The sequence below is a fragment of the Pan troglodytes genome, chromosome 7 (genome assembly GCF_028858775.2).
Source record: "Pan troglodytes isolate AG18354 chromosome 7, NHGRI_mPanTro3-v2.0_pri, whole genome shotgun sequence".
NCBI classification, from domain to species: domain Eukaryota; kingdom Metazoa; phylum Chordata; class Mammalia; order Primates; family Hominidae; genus Pan; species Pan troglodytes.
The window spans coordinates 110,671,527-110,680,442 of NC_072405.2; the positions used below are offsets into that span (position 1 = coordinate 110,671,527).

At 44.3% G+C, this 8,916-nt stretch overlaps 1 long non-coding RNA gene across 2 annotated transcripts; it reads right to left on the reverse strand.

Moving 5' to 3' along the window:
• Positions 1-226: 226 nt before the first annotated feature.
• LOC107976396 (uncharacterized) lies at positions 227-3,980 on the reverse strand. Of its 2 annotated transcripts, XR_008536931.1 has the most exons (3): positions 3,883-3,980; positions 1,972-2,347; positions 227-1,521 (listed from the first exon to the last, which is right to left on the reverse strand). It is a non-coding gene; the product is annotated as an uncharacterized LOC107976396 (long non-coding RNA). The 2 variants fall into 2 exon arrangements; XR_001720330.2 differs by lacking the exon at positions 227-1,521 and having other exon boundaries at positions 1,607-2,347.
• Between the last annotated feature and the right edge of the window lie 4,936 nt (positions 3,981-8,916).

The following is an 8,916-nucleotide window of genomic DNA, read 5'->3' on the forward strand; positions in this document are numbered from 1 at the left end:
TACCAACGACATTTAATTTATATTATTTCATGATGATGCAGCCTGCTGTGGTGAAGGACGTGAGACTAAAATCAGAAGCCTTATGTTCTAGGCTCCTCTAAATCTTTATGTGACCTTAGAGAAGTCACTTAAACCCTCTCAGCTTTATTTCACTGTAAAATGAAGAAGTTGGAGCCCAAAATTCTCATAATGCTCAAACTTTTACAATCCGGTATAAAGTGAGGGCAAGACTGGCACTGTGAGTATCAATTTCTGTGAGATGAGAGGTCTGGGGAGTTTCAGCTTCAGTCTCAGCTTTCTTGTTCTCCCTACCTTCAGCCTTACCTTAGCCAACTAATCTTCTCAGAAAGCCCAGAAGAACTTTCTTAAATGAAAACTCAATGACATTACTTGGCTGCTTAGCATCTGTCAGTGACTTCCCATTGCCTTAAGAATATAATCTAAACTCTATGGCATGACATGCTAAGGGCAGCTTGTAACCATGAAACATTGGAAAGAACATATATGTCTCCTGTTGAGGACAGAAGTAAAAGTCGAACCGTGATATTTCAACAGAATGTTATTTGCAAGTTAAAATAGTGCTGTAAAGACTAAGTAATAACATGGAAAGTACTTATAATGAAATAAGTTGAAGAATGCAAGCAAAAATATTTTATATACAGTATCATTATAGCTATGCTAAATAAGACAAACCAGTTTATTTTTTTAATACAATTTTTAAAAACCCCAAACATAAACAGTAGATTTGAACAGTTTTCTTCCTCCTTTGTAACTTCACTGTTTTATAATTTTTTTGCTTAATGAGTGCCTATTATTTAAAAAATTTTAAATGTTCAATGCTTTTTTAAAAATTCCAAAAGTAAATCATGTTCATTTTAGAAACTTAAAAAAATCCAGCTAAGAAAAAAACCCAAAACTACATGTACTCCCTGTTTCTCAGAAATAACCACCGCTAAATCCTCTTATATATTCTCCTTCTTGTATATTCCTATATCTAAGCAAATCTAAAACGTTATACAAATTCTGGCACTCAGAGTGGCCCAGTCCAGATGAGCCGTGCCATTGGAGCGTTCCCATTTCCTGAGGCTCACCCTGCCTGGGTGTTACATCTCGTATAAGGTTTACTTGCATTTTCTACCCTGCAGTGGCAGCTCTCATTCCTACTTCCTGGATTCATGTCTGGAAGGTGCTTCTGGGTCCAGGAGAGAAGAAATGTTCTTTTTTTTTACTTTTTTTTTTTTTTTTTGAGATAGAGTCTTGCTCTATTGTCCAGGCTGGAGTGCAGTGGCATGATCTTGGCTCACTGCAACCTCCACCTCCCAGGTTCAAGCAATTCTCCTTCCTCAGCCTCCCGAGTAGCTGGGACTACAGGTGCGTGCCACCATGTCTGGCTAATTTTTTTATTTTTAGTAGAGATGGGTTTTCACCATGTTGGCCAGGCTGCTCTTGAACTCCTGGCATCAAGTGGTCCCACTGCCTGGCCTCCCAAAGAGCTGGGATTACAGGTGTGAGCTGCTGCACCTGGCCAAGGAGAGAAGAAATATTTTCTAAATGAGAAGTTCAGTTGCTTTCTTCTCATTTTACTCTTAAAGCACAAAAAGCAAACTTTGGAACTCCCAATACAATTTAATCACAGAGGCATTAGTCATGGATATTTAATCATTCCTAATGGCAAAATTGTAAAACTCTCTGGCCACTTTCATGAACACTCTTTCTTAGAGTTTCTGAAAAGGTGGTGCCCCACTGTCCCCATGACTGCAGGAAATAAAAAGTGAAAGTAGGATAAGGCTCTTCTGTGGACCTGGCCCACATGGTCCACAGCTGGGTAACTGGTGATACGAATGGCAAATTTTCTCATTTGTGCCCACAGACATAGTTTCACCAAGATTGGAAACTGGTAGGGAGACTTTTATAGAAACTCAGCCCACTCATAAAGCCTGATCCTACCGGGAACCAAGCTTTGGGGCTTACCCAACCAAACTGTGAAACAAGTGTACTCATTCAACATCCACTTGAATGGTGACTGTATAGAGTAGATGTGCCAGGTGTCAGGGGACAACGCTACCAAGATAGCAAGTTCCCTTCTGGTGGTGGAAATGCCCCCTTCTCTCAAAATAAGAGTAAATACATGGAGAGTCAGTTCTGGGATGAGCAGCAGGAAGGGTTTTCCAGGAAGAGGCTATGACACATGCAAAGATGGAGAAGAGCTGGGTACATCCAAGGGACTGAAACAAGATCAGGGCATCTTCAGAGCAGTGACGGGAAGTGGCAGAGGATGAGGTGGAATTCGCAGGGGATTTAAGGCCATGGTGAACAGTGGGGATGTCATTCTCAGGGCAGTAGAGAGCTGCAGAAGGAGTTTAAACAGAGCAGAGGCATGAGGTTGGACTTGGGCAACCCTGGCCTCTCTTTCACACCCTTCAAGGTACCCACCTCACCCCTGCCCCCCTATGTTCTTAGCTGCCCTCAAATCCTAGATTTTTTTTTTTTTTTTTGAGATGGACTCTCACTCTGTCGCCCGGGCTGCAGTGCAGTGGTGGGATCTCGGCTCACTGTAACCTCTTCCTCCCGGATTCAAGTGATTCTCCTTCCTCAGCCTCCCAAGTAGCTGGGACTACAGGCACATGCCACCATGACTAGCTAATTTTTATTTTATTTTTATATTTTTGGTAGAGATGGGGTTTCACCATGTTGGCCAGGCTGGTCTTGAACACCTGACCTCAAGTGATCTGCCTGCCTCACTCTCCCAAAGTGCTGGGATTACAGGCATGAGCCACTGCACCCGGCCCTCACATCCTAGATTTCTAAAATGACTTTCAATCTTAAGAGGCAAACACCAGAAGACATCTTCAGGATTTTGCACTGTAATGGCAGTCAAAGCCTCAACAACAAGGTTGATTATCTGACTACAGAATTACAGGTGTTGACCAGGAGGCAGGAGGAATTGGTAGAACGTTCTTTAATTATGGGCTGTTCTCCCAGTTCATCACATACCTCACAAAGGGTTCAGATTTAGTCTCAAAGGAAGCTGAGAAAGCACCTTTTGCCTGTTTTCCTGATGGTGGGACAACAGAACCATCACCATATAGAGGGAAGGATTAGAACCCTAGGGTCTTAACAACAGAAAGGATCCTTGAGTTCCTTTGAGCCACAGCCCACCCATCACCCAGGCTCTTCTGAAGGGCAGGCTAAAATGGTTTTCTTTACTTCTATCAGGTTTGCATAAGTGGCATCTCATAATGTTTTTCATCTAAGAAGGGCTAATGAGTGGAGAAAGAGCCAGTGGAGTCTAGGTTATCCACAAATTAGACACCTAATCTTGATGTCATAAGAGGTGGTGTTTCATTTTCAGGAGAAATCAACGTAAACCTTGAATAACTGAGCTGACATCTATTGCATTATTTCCCACTTAGTCTTAGCATGCATGGCTTTAGGGTATTTTTCTAATATATCTTTGTCTCCTCTGAATCTTTGAAATCTTATCAGGCAGCTGTTGCAATACATCTTTTGAATTTTGGAAATTTTAATGTAATAAAGCAATTACCTGTTGCCTGAAGACAGTGTCAAATATTATCAGGTGGATCTCAGAAGCCCCAAGAAATTTCTTCTCTCTTCTACCTTTCTTCCTCCCCACCAAATCACACTCCCCCACCCCCACCAACACATACATCTTTATTCTCCCTTCAAAACCCCAGCCTTGGCTTGGCACATGGACTCCTTTTCACCTATGTCAACCGTTCACTCTGGCTAACCCATTTCCTGCCCCAGCCTGTACAAGGCTAGCACAGTGATTGTTCCATTTGCTCTGCAAAAAGTCAAATGTCACCCTCTGATGTTTACTTGCTTTGACGTCTCTTGGCCATGGTATGTGGGGAAACTTACCTGCTCCATGACACTCCTCCTCACCCCTGATTGTGGGCACACAGGCTCTTCTAGTTGCAATTGCTCATTTCTACCCGCACATCCTTTCAGTGGTAGGACTTCTTATCATCTTACTAACAAAAATAGCAACAACACTTACCAGGGACTTACTGTGAGTCAGATGCTCTTCTAAGCACATTTGGATCTCTTAGCTCATTTAACCCTCGCAATAACCATCTGAGGTCGATGCAATCATAGACCCTATTTACAAACAAGGAAACCAAGACACTGAGAGGCTAAAGTCACCTGTCCAAGGTCACCAAGGTACTAAGTGGCAAAATCAGGGCTCTTAACCACCGGGGGTCTTCTCTGCTTATTTTCTTCTTTTCCATTAATCTCCTAGACCAAATTCAACCAGCTCTCACTACTCTGTGCCAAGCACCTTGCCAGGCACTTGGGATTCAAGGATGAAGAAGTTGAAGCCTTGCCTGCAGTCTAATTGAGATAAGCAGGCACATAGTAGACTAGAATGTGCTGGGTGGGGAAGGGGAGGTCTGGCCAGGGTGCTGTAGAAAGACTTCGAAGGCAAGTTGGAGCCTGTGATACCTTATCTGAAACATTTACATGGGTGTATGTGATAGTGCTCTGTAAACCGTATAAGCTTCTCTTCCACTGCAAGATGTTATTTTGTTTGCTTCCTTCTGTCTCTTTCTTCAGCTTTTGAAACCTCAATTATCTTTCCCTTTTACTCCAGGAGAAGAGTATTTGAACTTAGCTGTGCGTTAAAATCACCCGTGTGGCCCTGGCTGGCTGCTTTTCCTCCTGCCTATGCAGTTGACCAGTTTCTCAGTCCCTTACACTCAGAGGTGGTGTGTGCCTGCGGCTGGCCGACGGAGTGAGGATGGAAGTAATGCTGCTCACCCCCAAGCCTGGCCCATAACACCTCTCTTGAATCCTTCTTCCCTTCTTCCCCTCTCCCAGATGGATTTGAGCATCCAGTGGAAGACTCTGGGGGGATTTCAGTTTGAGAATCACTGACCCCATATATTTGTTTTAACCACTGCTCACTACCTTTGCTACATTCAGCAGGTTCAGCCGGCTTGATGTTTCTTGAGTTGCTTACAAATGCAGACTGATATTTTCATCTTTAACTTTTCTCAGAAGAAATACTCTCTCTGCCATTGTAGGCTATTGGCTGTACATGTGAGCAGATAAGAAAGATGGGTGCCTAAGGGTCCTAACACACACTGGAGGCACTGGACAGAAAGTATTTTCCTTTCCCTTAGGACTGAAATCACGTCATACTCTATGAGGGCAGAGACACTGAGAGTGACTCGAATACTTTCTTTGGACCTGTGAAGTTTGCTTTCAATAATAATAGTTATTATTTTGATTGAATTCAATAAACATAAATCAATACATACATATATGAATACAATAATATTGAATCATCTAATATGAGCCAACTACTATGCTAAACACAGTAGCTCATGTAATCCTTACAGCAGCTGTAGGAGGCAGGCGTTATTGTGATTATCCTGTTATACGAATGGAAGGAAGGCACAGAGATGTCAAGTTATTGCTCAGGATCACACGATGAGGAGCAGGAGAGCCAGATCTGAAAGCCCGTCTCTGACCCCAGGCCTACAGGACTACCCTCTGTGTATGTAACCTTCACATGGCTGCCTGGGCCCCCAGACCCTTCACCCTGCCACTTTCTTGCCATACCCTCTCTCTCTGTGGCCTTTTTCAATCCAGATCACGGCATGCGGGAAGTCCACCCTCCTTGCCTGCTGCTCACCACGCTTTCTGTAATTAAAATTTAGTCCATTTAAGCAAAGCCCGGAACCTGACGTTTCTGCCTAGTGTTCTCCGTCACCATGGCAACCAAATTCTTGGCTGAAACTGAATCCCTGGAGGTAAGAAAATGCAAGAAAAAAGCGAAGTGCAGAGAAGACTCTTAGAACTGGGGAGTGGTTTCCCCTGGCGAGTGGCATCTACCATTGCCTAGATCCTCGCCTGCTGCACCCTCCCTGACTGAAGGCCATTTTAGCTATTAAGTACCATCAAGGGCCTAACCAAGATGCTTAAGACCCCCTCCCCTAAAAAATAGTAAGGAACTCCAAAGTAGAAAAAGGACTGCAAAACTGAAATTAAAGGTTGGATTAAATGCCTACAAAAATTACATGCTGATCTCGTGAATAAATTGGGAATTCATAAAACTTCATTATGCTTAAAAAAAATAAGGCTTGCTTTTCTTTCTTTGAAAAGATTTTCTGGCTTGCATACTGATGGTTGAGAAAGCACAGCCAATCACAGATTGAATGTATTCCTGGTAGGCGAATTATTTTAAAAGTAGAATTATAAAAGCATCATTTTTTTTTACAGTCAAAATGCTAGCAAATAAAACTTGCTCACATTGGCCAAATACTTAATACATAAGATGTGTGGGGTTTTTTTGTTTGTTGGTTGGTTGGTTGGGTATTTTTTTGAGACAGGGTCTCACTCTGTTTCACAGGCTGGAGTGCAGTGGCACAATCATAGCTCACTGCAGCCTCTAACTCCTGGGCTCAGATGATCCTCTTGCCTCAGCCTCTCACCTCAGCCTCCTGAGTAACTGAAACTACAAGCTCATACCACCATGCCCAACTAGTGGTTTTTTTAAAAAGAATATTTTTAAGAGGCAGGGTCTGGCTATATTGCCCAGGCCGGTCTCAAATTCCTGGCCTCAAGCAATCCTCCAGCCTCAACCCAAAGTGCTGGGATTACAAGGTATGAACCACTGTGTCCAGCCCCGGATGCTTTTTAATATGTTTGCTGATGTGGAGTGGAGCCTCCAAACGAATTCTTGAAATCACTTGGAATCATACAAATCCACTTCACAAACCCTGAGAGCTTAGTGTAGACAAGAAACATAGCTGGGGTGTGAGAGCGGAAGGGTGGCCCTGGGTGAGGTGGGAGGTTCAAGAGGGGAAGTAGCCTCCTTAAATGAAATGGAAGTGTTTACCCAGCCAGCCTATCTCAGGGAGAGTGACAGTTTGAATGGGTCCAATAGATTCCAGCTGCCCTGGCTGGAAACAAGCCAAGAAAAGCCTGCTTCCTATTTTCCCTTCATTGTAGGGGACTGGGAAGCCTTTATTTTTATGGGGTTGGGGGAAATGACAGGGGCTGCCATCATCCTATGTGATTTTCTTCCCTTCAGGGAGGTGGGGAATGCGCCTTTTTTATCATTCAGCCCAAAGAACTCACTTGACTCACAGGCATTGCAAATCCACGTCTATTTTCTTATCAAAGTCCTGGACCAGAGGAAGAACCAAACAGTTGTCTCCCCAACATCAGGGATGGCTCAGGGAGAGAGCTCTGTGGCTCTGTGATAAAACTCGAATGCAGAAGTTAATCAGGGAGCCACCTCTCTCCTTTGTCTCGGCTGCCTGAACCTCCTGGTAATGCAGGCGGTGTGCACTGAGCTCCTGGGGTCCCAGGGCCCAGCCTCGATGTGACACTCGGAGCGCCAGGACATGGTTTTCTCACCTGAGAGGAGGATAATTGTTCCTGACTCTCTCCTGGTTTTTCTAGAGGAAAGAAAAGTAATAGCGATTCCTGTCACTTTTTCCCATCAGAGAAATTGTAGGCTAGAATAGGATAACGGGTATGAAATCGCCTCAAGAGGTTTAAAGCTTTGCTACTCAAAGTGTGGCCCTCAGGCCAGCAGCCTCATTTGAGAGCTTGTTCAAAAGACATACTAGACTCTCAGGCCTGCCGCAGACCTACTGAATCAGAGCCTGCATTCAAACAAGATCCCAGGGCATTTGTATGCAAATTAAGCACTGAGAAGCACTGATTTTTAAAACCCTGTAAAGCATATCTTGTAAGGTATTAGTAGGCAATGATTTATTGAATGTCTTCTTCTCTGTTAGCTCTATGAGGTCAGGCCTCGAACTGGCTTGTTACCCACTGTACTCCACTTTTTGTTTCAGTGTCTGGCATACAGTAGGCACTCAATATTTGCTGAATTAATTAATAAGCCTTATAACCTGTGTGACTGACCCCAGAGGGTGGTAAGAATAGACAGGATTCTAAACTTATGCCCTGGTGAGAGGTGCCAAGCCACCTGCATTTGACATCTGGTCCAATGCCCTGTGTAGTGGCACAGTGGTTCTCAAATTTGGCTGTACACCTGGAGGCCTTGTTAAAAAGCAGATGGCTGGGCCCCACCCTTAGAGTTTTGGATTCAATAGGTCTGGGATTGGCGGGAGCAGGAACATTTCTAATAAGTTCCGGAGGGTGCTGCTCTGCTGTCCAGGGCCCCCACCTGGAGAACATAGCCTGCTTGGTGCATTGATTATACCTGAATAAGTGTCTTCATATTTTAAATACAGAACATGAGGATTCACAGTGACAAAAATATCAAACTGGCAGAAAAAAGCATTTTGCAGACCAACGAGTATGGCTGCTATTTCAGGTCCTGGCATGCTTTTCAGGTGGCTGGGGCAGCCTGAGATGGGGCAAGGACAGTGGTACCAAGGGGCCAGAGGATGGGATGGTGCCGGTGGCCACAAGGTTATGATTTGGGGCCCCAGGGTGTGGCTCCAGGGTCACACCTGGCTGTATGTCAGGGCCAAGTGTAAGTCCTGTAGGCTACAGTTTTCCTTCCCTTGCCCAGGCTCCTGAATCGCCAGGGGTGGGACTCAGGTGACTGCAGTAAGAAGTCAGCCAGGCACTCTCTGGTTATTTACTACCAAACAGCAACAGCAATCACCACCCATCTCCTATGTGCCAGGGCTTGAGCTAAGTACTTTACAGATATTATCTCATCAGATTGTCACAGTAGCCCATGAGGTAAGTATATTAGTTCTCTATTTGCTGCTATAACAATTACAATGCAGTAGCTTAAAATAACACAAATATGTTACTACAGTTCTGAATGTAGAAGCCTGACACAGGTCTCACTGGGCTAAAATTAGGGTGTCAGCCGGGCTGAAGGCTCTCTAGGGGAGAATCCATTTTTGTGCCCTTTCCAGCTTCTAGAGGCGGCCCTGTTCCCTGGTTCACGGT